Source organism: Ovis canadensis, chromosome 9, assembly GCF_042477335.2.
Source record: "Ovis canadensis isolate MfBH-ARS-UI-01 breed Bighorn chromosome 9, ARS-UI_OviCan_v2, whole genome shotgun sequence".
NCBI classification, from domain to species: Eukaryota; Metazoa; Chordata; class Mammalia; order Artiodactyla; family Bovidae; genus Ovis; species Ovis canadensis.
This window is the reverse complement of record NC_091253.1, coordinates 3,025,718-3,039,684: the sequence shown is the minus strand read 5'-3', so window position 1 is coordinate 3,039,684 and position 13,967 is coordinate 3,025,718.

The window sequence follows — 13,967 nt, the reverse complement described above, 5'->3', positions numbered from 1 at the left end:
GTTAGATGTGATTGGCCTCGAGAAGCCTCAGCGGAAATGGGCCTCATCTCGCCTGGAGGGCAAACCCTCCTGGATTTTCCCGAGTTGCGGCAGGTGCTCTCGACTTACGACGAGGACCTCAGGGACCCGCTCTGGTGGCCTTAGGAAAGGCCAGTTCCCATGCGAGTTCCTCTGGGGATTCCTCTCCCGTCAATGCCGGGGCCTAAGACCTTGTGTGGAGTCGGGACCGGAACCTGAGGATTCCTCTCCAGTGCTGACATGGATCTTGGGGTACTTCTGGAGTCTCCCCAGGGGAGTCAGTCCTCGTCTCGAATGCGGGCATGCACTTGCGCTTTCCTCCAGAGCGGTAGCAGCAGTGTCACGCAGTCCGCCGCGTGGATCAAAGGATCTATGGTTTTCCCTCGAGTCTTTCCCACGAGGCTTTCCCACGAGGCTTTCCCACAGGGCTGTCCCACGTGCACACGTGGTGGGACTCGATCCTCGGCTTGAACGTCAAGGCAGTGCAGGGAAAACAGGTTCCTCTGGAATGGACTGACACATCTGGGGGACTCTTGGAATGGTGGCACGACCCTTGAGTTCCTCTCGCCTTTCCTGTGGAGAGCGCCTCCTCTTGAGATGCGACGGGAACGCCGGGAATTCTTTCCCTACGAAACAGGGAAAGGATCCCTCATCTCGAGCTAGGAGGCGGAAACGGGGCTCCCCTGGATGTGTGCGGGACACCACGTGCTTCCTCTCGAGTGGAGATGGGCATGTCGGGGAACTTCTTGAGTTGCAGCAAGGGTGTGAAGGACCCTTTGGAAGTTCCAATGGTTAGATGTGATTGGCCTCGAGAAGCCTCAGCGGAAATGGGCCTCATCTCGCCTGGAGGGCAAAACCGCCTGGATTTTCTCGAGTTGCGGCAGGTGCTCTCGACTTACGACGAGGACCTCAGGGACCCGCTCTGGTGGCCTTAGGAAAGGCCAGTCCCCATGCGAGTTCCTCTGGGGATTCCTCTCCCGTCGATGCCGGGTCTTAAGACCTTCTGTGGAGTCGGGGCCGGAACCTGAGGATTCCTCTCCAGTGCTGACATGGATCTTGGGGTACTTCTGGAGTCTCCCCAGGGGAGTCAGTTCTCGTCTCGAATGCGGGCATGCACTTGCGCTTTCCTCCAGAGCGGTAGCAGCAGTGTCACGCAGTCCACCGCATGGATCAAAGGATCTATGGTTTTCCCTCGAGTCTTTCCCACGAGGCTTTCCCACGAGGCTTACCCATAGGGCTGTCCCACGTGCACACGTGGTGGGAGTCGATCCTTGGCTTGAACGTCAAGGCAGTGCAGGGAAAACAGGTTCCTCTGGAATGGACTGACACATCTTGGGGACTCTTGGAATGGTGGCACGACCCTGGAGTTCCTCTCGCCTTTCCTGTGGAGAGCGCCTCCTCTTGAGATGCGACGGGAACGCCGGGAATTCTTTCCCTACGAAACAGGGAAAGGATCCCGCATTTCGAGCTAGGAGGCGGAAACGGGGCTCCCCTGGATGTGTGCGGGACCCCACGTGCTTCCTTTCGAGTGGAGACGGGTATGTCGGGGAACTTCTTGAGTTGCAGCAAGGGTGTGAAGGACCCTTTGGAAGTTCCAGTGTTTAGACGTGATTAGCCTCGAGAAGCCTCAGCGGAAATGAGCCTCATCTCGCCTGGAGGGCAAAACCTCCTGGATTTTCTCCAGTTACGGCAGGTGATCTCGACTGACGACGGGGACCTCAGGGACCCGCTCTGGTGGCCTCAGGAAAAGCCAGTCCCCATGCGAGTTCCTCGGGGGCCTCTCCGGATCCCTCTCCCGTCGATGCCGGGGCCTAAGACTTTGTGTGGAGTCGGGGCCGGAACCTGAGGATTCCTCTCCAGTGCTGACATGGATCTTGGGGTACTTCTGGAGTCTCCCCAGGGGAGTCAGTCCTCGTCTCGAATGCGGGCATGCACTTGCGCTTTCCTCCAGAGCGGTAGCAGCAGTGTCACGCAGTCCGCCGCGTGGATCAAAGATTCTATGGTTTTCCCTCGAGTCTTTCCCACGAGGCTTTCCCACGAGGCTTTCCCACAGGGCTGTCCCACGTGCACACGTGGTGGGAGTCGATCTTCGGCTTGAACGTCAAGGCAGTGCAGGGAAAACAGGTTCCTCTGTAATGGACTGACACATCTGGGGGTCTCTTGGAATGGTGTCACGACCCTGGAGTTCCTCTCGCCTTTCCTGTGGAGAGCGCCTCCTCTTGAGATGCGACGGGAACGCCGGGAATTCTTTCCCTACGAAACAGGGAAAGGATCCCTCATCTCGAGCTAGGAGGCGCAAACGGGGCTCCCCTGGATGTGTGAGGGACCCCACGTGCTTCCTGTCGAGTGGAGACGGGTATGTCGGGGAACTTCTTGAGTTGCAGCAAGGGTGTGAAGGACCCTTTGGAAGTTCCAGTATTTAGATGTGATTGGCCTTGAGAAGCCTCAGCGGAAATGGGCCTCATCTCGCCTGGAGGGCAAAACCTCCTGGATTTTCTCGAGTTGCGTCAGGTGCTCTCGACTTACGACGGGGACCTCAGGGACCCGCTCTGGTGGCCTCAGGAAAGGCCAGTCCCCATGCGAGTTCCTCTGGGGCCTCTCGGGATTCCTCTCCCGTCGATGCCGGTGCCTAAGACCTTGTGTGGAGTCGGGGCCGGAACCTGAGGATTCCTCTCCAGTGCTGACATTGATCTTGGGGTACTTCTGGAGTCTCCCCAGGGGAGTCAGTCCTCGTCTCGAATGCGGGCATGCACTTCCGCTTTCCTCCAGAGCGGTAGCAGCAGTGTCACGCAGTCCGCCGTGTGGATCAAAGGATCTATGGTTTTCCCTCGAGTCTTTCCCACGAGGCTTTCCCACGAGGCTTTGCCACAGGGCTGTCCCACGTGCACACGTGGTGGGAGTCGATCCTCGGCTTGAACGTCAAGGCAGTGCAGGGAAAACAGGTTCCTCTGGAATGGACTGACACATCTGGGGGACTCTTGGAATGGTGTCACGACCCTGGAGTTCCTCTCGCCTTTCCTGTGGAGAGCGCCTCCTCTTGAGATGCGACGGGAACGCCGGGAATTCTTTCCCTACGAAACAGGGAAAGGATCCCTCATCTCGAGCTAGGAGGCGGAAACGGGGCTCCCCTGGATGTGTGCGGGAAACCACGTGCTTCCTCTCGAGTGGAGACGGGTATGTCGGGGAACTTCTTGAGTTGCAGCAAGGGTGTGAAGGACCCTTTGGAAGTTCCAGTGGTTAGACGTGATTAGCCTCGAGAAGCCTCAGCGGAAATGGGCCTCATCTCGCCTGGAGGGCAAAACCTCCTGGATTTTCTCGAGTTGCGGCAGGTGCTCTCGACTTACGACGGGGACCTCAGGGACCCGCTCTGGTGGCCTCAGGAAAGGCCAGTCCCCATGCGAGGTCCTCGGGGGCCTCTGGGGATTCCTCTACCATCGATGCCGGTGCCTAAGACCTTGTGTGGAGTCGGGGCCGGAACCTGAGGATTCCTCTCCAGTGCTGACATGGATCTTGGGGTACTTCTGGAGTCTCCCCAGGGGAGTCAGTCCTCGTCTCGAATGTGGGCATGCACTTGCGCTTTCCTCCAGAGCGGTAGCAGCAGTGTCACGCAGTCCACCGCATGGATCAAGGGATCTATGGTTTTCCCTCGAGTCTTTCCCACGAGGCTTTCCCACGAGGCTTACCCATAGGGCTGTCCCACGTGCACACGTGGTGGGAGTCGATCCTTGGCTTGAACGTCAAGGCAGTGCAGGGAAAACAGGTTCCTCTGGAATGGACTGACACATCTTGGGGACTCTTGGAATGGTGGCACGACCCTGGAGTTCCTCTCGCCTTTCCTGTGGAGAGCGCCTCCTCTTGAGATGCGACGGGAACGCCGGGAATTCTTTCCCTACGAAACAGGGAAAGGATCCCTCATCTCGAGCTAGGAGGCGGAAACGGGGCTCCCCTGGATGTGTGCGGGACCCCACGTGCTTCCTTTCGAGTGGAGACGGGTATGTCGGGGAACTTCTTGAGTTGCAGCAAGGGTGTGAAGGACCCTTTGGAAGTTCCAGTGTTTAGACGTGATTAGCCTCGAGAAGCCTCAGCGGAAATGAGCCTCATCTCGCCTGGAGGGCAAAACCTCCTGGATTTTCTCGAGTTGCGGCAGGTGATCTCGACTGACGATGGGGACCTCAGGGACCCGCTCTGGTGGCCTCAGGAAAAGCCAGTCCCCATGCGAGTTCCTCGGGGGCCTCTCGGGATTCCTCTCCCGTCGATGCCGGGGCCTAAGACTTTGTGTGGAGTCTGGGCCGGAAGCTGAGGATTCCTCTCCAGTGCTGACATGGATCTTGGGGTACTTCTGGAGTCTCCCCAGGGGAGTCAGTCCTCGTCTCGAATGCGGGCATGCACTTGCGCTTTCCTCCAGAGCGGTAGCAGCAGTGTCACGCAGTCCGCCGCGTGGATCAAAGGATCTATGGTTTTCCCTCGAGACTTTCCCACGAGGCTTTCCCACGAGGCTTTCCCACAGGGCTCTCCCACGTGGACACGTGGTGGGAGTCGAACTTCGGCTTCAACATCAAGGCAGTGCAGGGAAAACAGGTTCCTCTGTAATGGACTGACACATCTGGGGGTCTCTTGGAATGGTGTCACGACCCTGGAGTTCCTCTCGCCTTTCCTGTGGAGAGCGCCTCCTCTTGAGATGCGACTGGAACGCTGGGAATTCTTTCCCTACGAAACAGGGAAAGGATCCCTCATCTCGAGCTAGGAGGCGGAAAAGGGGCTCCCCTGGATGTGTGTGGGACACCACGTGCTTTCTCTCGAGTGCAGACGGGTATGTCGGGGAACTTCTTGAGTTGCAGCAAGGGTGTGAAGGACCCTTTGGAAGTTCCAGTGGTTAGATGTGATTGGCCTCGAGAAGCCTCAGCGGAAATGGGCCTCATCTCGCCTGGAGGGCAAAACCTCCTGGATTTTCTCGAGTTGCGGCAGGTGCTCTCGACTTACGACTGGGACCTCAGGGACCCGCTCTGGTGGCCTCAGGAAAGGCCAGTCCCCATGAGAGTTCCTCGGGGGCCTCTCGGGATTCTTCTCCCGTCGATGCCAGGGCCTAAGACCTTGTGTGGAGTCGGGGCCGGAACCTGAGGATTCCTCTCAAGTGCTGACATGGATCTTGGGCTACTTCTGGAGTCTCCCCAGGGGAGTCAGTCCTCGTCTCGAATGCGGGCATGCACTTGCGCTTTCCTCCAGAGCGGTAGCAGCGGTGTCACGCAGTCCGCCGCGTGGATCAAAGGATCTATGCTTTTCCCTCGAGTCTTTCCCACGAGGCTTTCCCACAGGGCTGTCCCACGTGCACACGTGGTGGGAGTCGATGCTCGGCTTGAACGTCAAGGCAGTGCAGGGAAAACAGGTTCCTCTGGAATGGACTGACACATCTGGGGGAATCTTGGAATGGTGACACGACCCTGGAGTTCCTCTCGCCTTTCCTGTGGAGAGCGCCTCCTCTTGAGATGCGACGGGAACGCCGGGAATTCTTTCCCTACGAAACAGGGAAAGGATCCCTCATCTCGAGCTAGGAGGCGGAAACGGGGCTACCCTGGATGTGTGCGGGACACCACGTGCTTCCTCTCGAGTGGAGATGGGCATGTCGGGGAACTTCTTGAGTTGCAGCAAGGGTGTGAAGGACCCTTTGGAAGTTCCAATGGTTAGATGTGATTTTCCTCGAGAAGCCTCAGCGGAAATGGGCCTCATCTCGCCTGGAGGGCAAAACCGCCTGGATTTTCTCGAGTTGCGGCAGGTGCTCTCGACTTACGACGAGGACCTCAGGGACCCGCTCTGGTGGCCTTAGGAAAGGCCAGTCCCCATGCGAGTTCCTCTGGGGATTCCTCTCCCGTCGATGCCGGGTCTTAAGACCTTGTGTGGAGTCGGGGCCGGAACCTGAGGATTCCTCTCCAGTGCTGACATGGATCTTGGGGTACTTCTGGAGTCTCCCCAGGGGAGTCAGTTCTCGTCTCGAATGCGGGCATGCACTTGCGCTTTCCTCCAGAGCGGTAGCAGCAGTGTCACGCAGTCCACCGCATGGATCAAAGGATCTATGGTTTTCCCTCGAGTCTTTCCCACGAGGCTTTCCCACGAGGCTTACCCATAGGGCTGTCCCACGTGCACACGTGGTGGGAGTCGATCCTTGGCTTGAACGTCAAGGCAGTGCAGGGAAAACAGGTTCCTCTGGAATGGACTGACACATCTTGGGGACTCTTGGAATGGTGGCACGACCCTGGAGTTCCTCTCGCCTTTCCTGTGGAGAGCGCCTCCTCTTGAGATGCGACGGGAACGCCGGGAATTCTTTCCCTACGAAACAGGGAAAGGATCCCGCATCTCGAGCTAGGAGGCGGAAACGGGGCTCCCCTGGATGTGTGCGGGACCCCACGTGCTTCCTTTCGAGTGGAGACGGGTATGTCGGGGAACTTCTTGAGTTGCAGCAAGGGTGTGAAGGACCCTTTGGAAGTTCCAGTGTTTAGACGTGATTAGCCTCGAGAAGCCTCAGCGGAAATGAGCCTCATCTCGCCTGGAGGGCAAAACCTCCTGGATTTTCTCCAGTTACGGCAGGTGATCTCGACTGACGACGGGGACCTCAGGGACCCGCTCTGGTGGCCTCAGGAAAAGCCAGTCCCCATGCGAGTTCCTCGGGGGCCTCTCCGGATCCCTCTCCCGTCGATGCCGGGGCCTAAGACTTTGTGTGGAGTCGGGGCCGGAACCTGAGGATTCCTCTCCAGTGCTGACATGGATCTTGGGGTACTTCTGGAGTCTCCCCAGGGGAGTCAGTCCTCGTCTCGAATGCGGGCATGCACTTGCGCTTTCCTCCAGAGCGGTAGCAGCAGTGTCACGCAGTCCGCCGCGTGGATCAAAGATTCTATGGTTTTCCCTCGAGTCTTTCCCACGAGGCTTTCCCACGAGGCTTTCCCACAGGGCTGTCCCACGTGCACACGTGGTGGGAGTCGATCTTCGGCTTGAACGTCAAGGCAGTGCAGGGAAAACAGGTTCCTCTGTAATGGACTGACACATCTGGGGGTCTCTTGGAATGGTGTCACGACCCTGGAGTTCCTCTCGCCTTTCCTGTGGAGAGCGCCTCCTCTTGAGATGCGACGGGAACGCCGGGAATTCTTTCCCTACGAAACAGGGAAAGGATCCCTCATCTCGAGCTAGGAGGCGCAAACGGGGCTCCCCTGGATGTGTGAGGGACCCCACGTGCTTCCTGTCGAGTGGAGACGGGTATGTCGGGGAACTTCTTGAGTTGCAGCAAGGGTGTGAAGGACCCTTTGGAAGTTCCAGTATTTAGATGTGATTGGCCTTGAGAAGCCTCAGCGGAAATGGGCCTCATCTCGCCTGGAGGGCAAAACCTCCTGGATTTTCTCGAGTTGCGTCAGGTGCTCTCGACTTACGACGGGGACCTCAGGGACCCGCTCTGGTGGCCTCAGGAAAGGCCAGTCCCCATGCGAGTTCCTCTGGGGCCTCTCGGGATTCCTCTCCCGTCGATGCCGGTGCCTAAGACCTTGTGTGGAGTCGGGGCCGGAACCTGAGGATTCCTCTCCAGTGCTGACATTGATCTTGGGGTACTTCTGGAGTCTCCCCAGGGGAGTCAGTCCTCGTCTCGAATGCGGGCATGCACTTCCGCTTTCCTCCAGAGCGGTAGCAGCAGTGTCACGCAGTCCGCCGCGTGGATCAAAGGATCTATGGTTTTCCCTCGAGTCTTTCCCACGAGGCTTTCCCACGAGGCTTTGCCACAGGGCTGTCCCACGTGCACACGTGGTGGGAGTCGATCCTCGGCTTGAACGTCAAGGCAGTGCAGGGAAAACAGGTTCCTCTGGAATGGACTGACACATCTGGGGGACTCTTGGAATGGTGTCACGACCCTGGAGTTCCTCTCGCCTTTCCTGTGGAGAGCGCCTCCTCTTGAGATGCGACGGGAACGCCGGGAATTCTTTCCCTACGAAACAGGGAAAGGATCCCTCATCTCGAGCTAGGAGGCGGAAACGGGGCTCCCCTGGATGTGTGCGGGAAACCACGTGCTTCCTCTCTAGTGGAGACGGGTATGTCGGGGAACTTCTTGAGTTGCAGCAAGGGTGTGAAGGACCCTTTGGAAGTTCCAGTGGTTAGACGTGATTAGCCTCGAGAAGCCTCAGCGGAAATGGGCCTCATCTCGCCTGGAGGGCAAAACCTCCTGGATTTTCTCGAGTTGCGGCAGGTGCTCTCGACTTACGGCGGGGACCTCAGGGACCCGCTCTGGTGGCCTCAGGAAAGGCCAGTCCCCATGCGAGTTCCTCGGGGGCCTCTCGGGATTCCTCTCCCGTCGATGCCGGGGCCTAAGACCTTGTGTGGAGTCGGGGCCGGAACCTGAGGATTCTTCTCCAGTGCTGACATGGATCTTGGGGTACTTCTGGAGCCTCCCCAGGGGAGTCAGTCCTCGTCTCGAATGCGGGCATGCACTTGCGCTTTCCTCCAGAGCGGTAGCAGCAGTGTCACGCAGTCCGCCGCGTGGATCAAAGGATCTATGGTTTTCCCTCGAGTCTTTCCCACGAGGCTTTCCCACGAGGCTTTCCCACAGGGCTGTCCCACGTGCACACGTGGTGGGAGTCGATCCTCGGCTTGAACGTCAAGGCAGTGCAGGGAAAACAGGTTCCTCTGGAATGGACTGACACATCTGGGGGACTCTTGGAATGGTGGCACGACCCTGGAGTTCCTCTCGCCTTTCCTGTGAAGAGCGCCTCCTCTTGAGATGCGACGGGAACGCCGGGAATTCTTTCCTTACGAAACAGGGAAAGGATCCCTCATCTCGAGCTAGGAGGCGGAAACGGGGCTCCCCTGGATGTGTGCGGGACCCCACGTGCTTCCTCTCGAGTGGAGACGGGTATGTGGGGAACTTCTTGAGTTGAGGAAAGGGTGTGAAGGACCCTTTGGAAGTTCCAGGGGTTAGATGTGATTGGCCTCGAGAAGCCTCAGCGGAAATGGGCCTCATCTCGCCTGGAGGGCAAAACCTCCTGGATTTTCTCGAGTTGCGGCAGGTGCTCTCGACTTACGGCGGGGACCTCAGGGACCCGCTCTGGTGGCCTCAGGAAAGGCCAGTCCCCATGCGAGTTCCTCGGGGGCCTCTCGGGATTCCTCTCCCGTCGATGCCGGGACCTAAGACCTTGTGTGGAGTCGGGGCCGGAACCTGAGGATTCTTCTCCAGTGCTGACATGGATCTTGGGGTACTTCTGGAGCCTCCCCAGGGGAGTCAGTCCTCGTCTCGAATGCGGGCATGCACTTGCGCTTTCCTCCAGAGCGGTAGCAGCAGTGTCACGCAGTCCGCCGCGTGGATCAAAGGATCTATGGTTTTCCCTCGAGTCTTTCCCACGAGGCTTTCCCACGAGGCTTTCCCACAGGGCTGTCCGACGTGCACACGTGGTGGGAGTCGATCCTCGGCTTGAACGTCAAGGCAGTGCAGGGAAAACAGGTTCCTCTGGAATGGACTGACACATCTGGGGGACTCTTGGAATGGTGGCACGACCCTGGAGTTCCTCTCGCCTTTCCTGTGAAGAGCGCCTCCTCTTGAGATGCGACGGGAACGCTGGGAATTCTTTCCTTACGAAACAGGGAAAGGATCCCTCATCTCGAGCTAGGAGGCGGAAACGGGGCTCCCCTGGATGTGTGCGGGACCCCACGTGCTTCCTCTCGAGTGGAGACGGGTATGTGGGGAACTTCTTGAGTTGAGGAAAGGGTGTGAAGGACCCTTTGGAAGTTCCAGGGGTTAGATGTGATTGGCCTCGAGAAGCCTCAGCGGAAATGGGCCTCATCTCGCCTGGAGGGCAAAACCTCATGGATTTTCTCGAGTTGCGGCAGGTGCTCTCGACTTACGACGGGGAACTCAGGGACCCGCTCTGGTGGCCTCAGGAAAGGCCAGTCCCCATGCGAGTTCCTCGGGGGCGTCTCGGGATTCCTCTCCCGTCGATGCCGGGGCCTAAGACCTTGTGTGGAGTCGGGGCCGGAACCTGAGATTCCTCTCCAGTGCTGACATGGATCTTGGGATACTTCTGGAGTCTCCCCAGGGGAGTCAGTCCTCGTCTCGAATGCGGGCATGCACTTGCGCTTTCCTCCAGAGCGGTAGCAGCAGTGTCACGCAGTCCGCCGCGTGGATCAAAGGATCTATGGTTTTCCCTCGAGTCTTTCCCACGAGGCTTTCCCACGAGTCTTTCCCACAGGGCTGTCCCACGTGCACACGTGGTGGGAGTCGATCCTCGGCTTGAACGTCAAGGCAGTGCAGGGAAAACAGGTTCCTCTGGAATGGACTGACACATCTGGGGGACTCTTGGAATGGTGTCACGACCCTGGAGTTCCTCTCGCCTTTCCTGTGGAGAGCGCCTCCTCTTGAGATGCGACGCAAACGCCGGGAATTCTTTCCCTACGAAACAGGGAAAGGATCCCTCATCTCGAGCTTGGAGGCGGAAACGGGGCTCCCCTGGATGTGTGCGGGACCCCACGTGCTTCCTCTCGAGTGGAGACGGGTATGTCGGGGAACTTCTTGAGTTGCAGCAAGGGTGTGAAGGACCCTTTGGAAGTTCCAGTGGTTAGATGTGATTGGCCTCGAGAAGCCTCAGCGGAAATGGGCCTCATCTCGCCTGGAGGGCAAAACCTCCTGGATTTTCTCGAGTTGTGGCAGGTGCTCTCGACTTACGACGGGGATCTCAGGGAACCGCTCTGGTGGCCTCAGGAAAGGCCAGTCCCCATGCGAGTTCCTCGGGGGCCTCTCGGGATTCCTCTCCCGTCGATGCCGGGGCCTAAGACCTTGTGTGGAGTCGGGGCCGGAACCTGAGGATTCCTCTCCAGTGCTGACATGGATCTTGGGGTACTTCTGGAGTCTCCCCAGGGGAGTCAGTCCTCGTCTCGAATGCGGGCATGCACTTGCGCTTTCCTCCAGAGCGGTAGCAGCAGTGTCACGCAGTCCGCCGCGTGGATCAAAGGATCTATCTTTTTCCCTCGAGTCTTTCCCACGAGGCTTTCCCACGAGGCTTTCCCACAGGGCTGTCCCACGTGCACACGTGGTGGGAGTCGATCCTCGGCTTGAACGTCAAGGCAGTGCAGGGAAAACAGGTTCCTCTGGAATGGACTGACACATCTGGGGGACTCTTGGAATGGTGGCACGACCCTTGAGTTCCTCTCGCCTTTCCTGTGGAGAGCGCCTCCTCTTGAGATGCGACGGGAACGCCGGGAATTCTTTCCCTACGAAACAGGGAAAGGATCCCTCATCTCGAGCTAGGAGGCGGAAACGGGGCTCCCCTGGATGTTTGCGGGACACCACGTGCTTCCTCTCGAGTGGAGATGGGCATGTCGGGGAACTTCTTGAGTTGCAGCAAGGGTGTGAAGGACCCTTTGGAAGTTCCAATGGTTAGATGTGATTGGCCTCAAGAAGCCTCAGCGGAAATGGGCCTCATCTCGCCTGGAGGGCAAAACCGCCTGGATTTTCTCGAGTTGCGGCAGGTGCTCTCGACTTACGACGAGGACCTCAGGGACCCGCTCTGGTGGCCTTAGGTAAGGCCAGTCCCCATGCGAGTTCCTCTGGGGATTCCTCTCCCGTCGATGCCGGGTCTTAAGACCTTGTGTGGAGTCGGGGCCGGAACCTGAGGATTCCTCTCCAGTGCTGACATGGATCTTGGGGTACTTCTGGAGTCTCCCCAGGGGAGTCAGTCCTCGTCTCGAATGCGGGCATGCACTTGCGCTTTCCTCCAGAGCGGTAGCAGCAGTGTCACGCAGTCCACCGCATGGATCAAAGGATCTATGGTTTTCCCTCGAGTCTTTCCCACGAGGCTTTCCCACGAGGCTTACCCATAGGGCTGTCCCACGTGCACACGTGGTGGGAGTCGATCCTTGGCTCGAACGTCAAGGCAGTGCAGGGAAAACAGGTTCCTCTGGAATGGACTGACACATCTTGGGGACTCTTGGAATGGTGGCACGACCCTGGAGTTCCTCTCGCCTTTCCTGTGGAGAGCGCCTCCTCTTGAGATGCGACGGGAACGCCGGGAATTCTTTCCCTACGAAACAGGGAAAGGATCCCTCATCTCGAGCTAGGAGGCGGAAACGGGGCTCCCCTGGATGTGTGCGGGACCCCACGTGCTTCCTTTCGAGTGGAGACGGGTATGTCGGGGAACTTCTTGAGTTGCAGCAAGGGTGTGAAGGACCCTTTGGAAGTTCCAGTGTTTAGACGTGATTAGCCTCGAGAAGCCTCAGCGGAAATGAGCCTCATCTCGCCTGGAGGGCAAAACCTCCTGGATTTTCTCCAGTTACGGCAGGTGATCTCGACTGACGACGGGGACCTCAGGGACCCGCTCTGGTGGCCTCAGGAAAAGCCAGTCCCCATGCGAGTTCCTCGGGGGCCTCTCCGGATCCCTCTCCCGTCGATGCCGGGGCCTAAGACTTTGTGTGGAGTCGGGGCCGGAACCTGAGGATTCCTCTCCAGTGCTGACATGGATCTTGGGGTACTTCTGGAGTCTCCCCAGGGGAGTCAGTCCTCGTCTCGAATGCGGGCATGCACTTGCGCTTTCCTCCAGAGCGGTAGCAGCAGTGTCACGCAGTCCGCCGCGTGGATCAAAGATTCTATGGTTTTCCCTCGAGTCTTTCCCACGAGGCTTTCCCACGAGGCTTTCCCACAGGGCTGTCCCACGTGCACACGTGGTGGGAGTCGATCTTCGGCTTGAACGTCAAGGCAGTGCAGGGAAAACAGGTTCCTCTGTAATGGACTGACACATCTGGGGGTCTCTTGGAATGGTGTCACGACCCTGGAGTTCCTCTCGCCTTTCCTGTGGAGAGCGCCTCCTCTTGAGATGCGACGGGAACGCCGGGAATTCTTTCCCTACGAAACAGGGAAAGGATCCCTCATCTCGAGCTAGGAGGCGCAAACGGGGCTCCCCTGGATGTGTGAGGGACCCCACGTGCTTCCTGTCGAGTGGAGACGGGTATGTCGGGGAACTTCTTGAGTTGCAGCAAGGGTGTGAAGGACCCTTTGGAAGTTCCAGTATTTAGATGTGATTGGCCTTGAGAAGCCTCAGCGGAAATGGGCCTCATCTCGCCTGGAGGGCAAAACCTCCTGGATTTTCTCGAGTTGCGTCAGGTGCTCTCGACTTACGACGGGGACCTCAGGGAACCGCTCTGGTGGCCTCAGGAAAGGCCAGTCCCCATGCGAGTTCCTCTGGGGCCTCTCGGGATTCCTCTCCCGTCGATGCCGGTGCCTAAGACCTTGTGTGGAGTCGGGGCCGGAACCTGAGGATTCCTCTCCAGTGCTGACATTGATCTTGGGGTACTTCTGGAGTCTCCCCAGGGGAGTCAGTCCTCGTCTCGAATGCGGGCATGCACTTCCGCTTTCCTCCAGAGCGGTAGCAGCAGTGTCACGCAGTCCGCCGCGTGGATCAAAGGATCTATGGTTTTCCCTCGAGTCTTTCCCACGAGGCTTTCCCACGAGGCTTTGCCACAGGGCTGTCCCACGTGCACACGTGGTGGGAGTCGATCCTCGGCTTGAACGTCAAGGCAGTGCAGGGAAAACAGGTTCCTCTGGAATGGACTGACACATCTGGGGGACTCTTGGAATGGTGTCACGACCCTGGAGTTCCTCTCGCCTTTCCTGTGGAGAGCGCCTCCTCTTGAGATGCGACGGGAACGCCGGGAATTCTTTCCCTACGAAACAGGGAAAGGATCCCTCATCTCGAGCTAGGAGGCGGAAACGGGGCTCCCCTGGATGTGTGCGGGAAACCACGTGCTTCCTCTCGAGTGGAGACGGGTATGTCGGGGAACTTCTTGAGTTGCAGCAAGGGTGTGAAGGACCCTTTGGAAGTTCCAGTGGTTAGACGTGATTAGCCTCGAGAAGCCTCAGCGGAAATGGGCCTCATCTCGCCTGGAGGGCAAAACCTCCTAGATTTTCTCAAGTTGCGGCAGGTGCTCTCGACTTACGACGG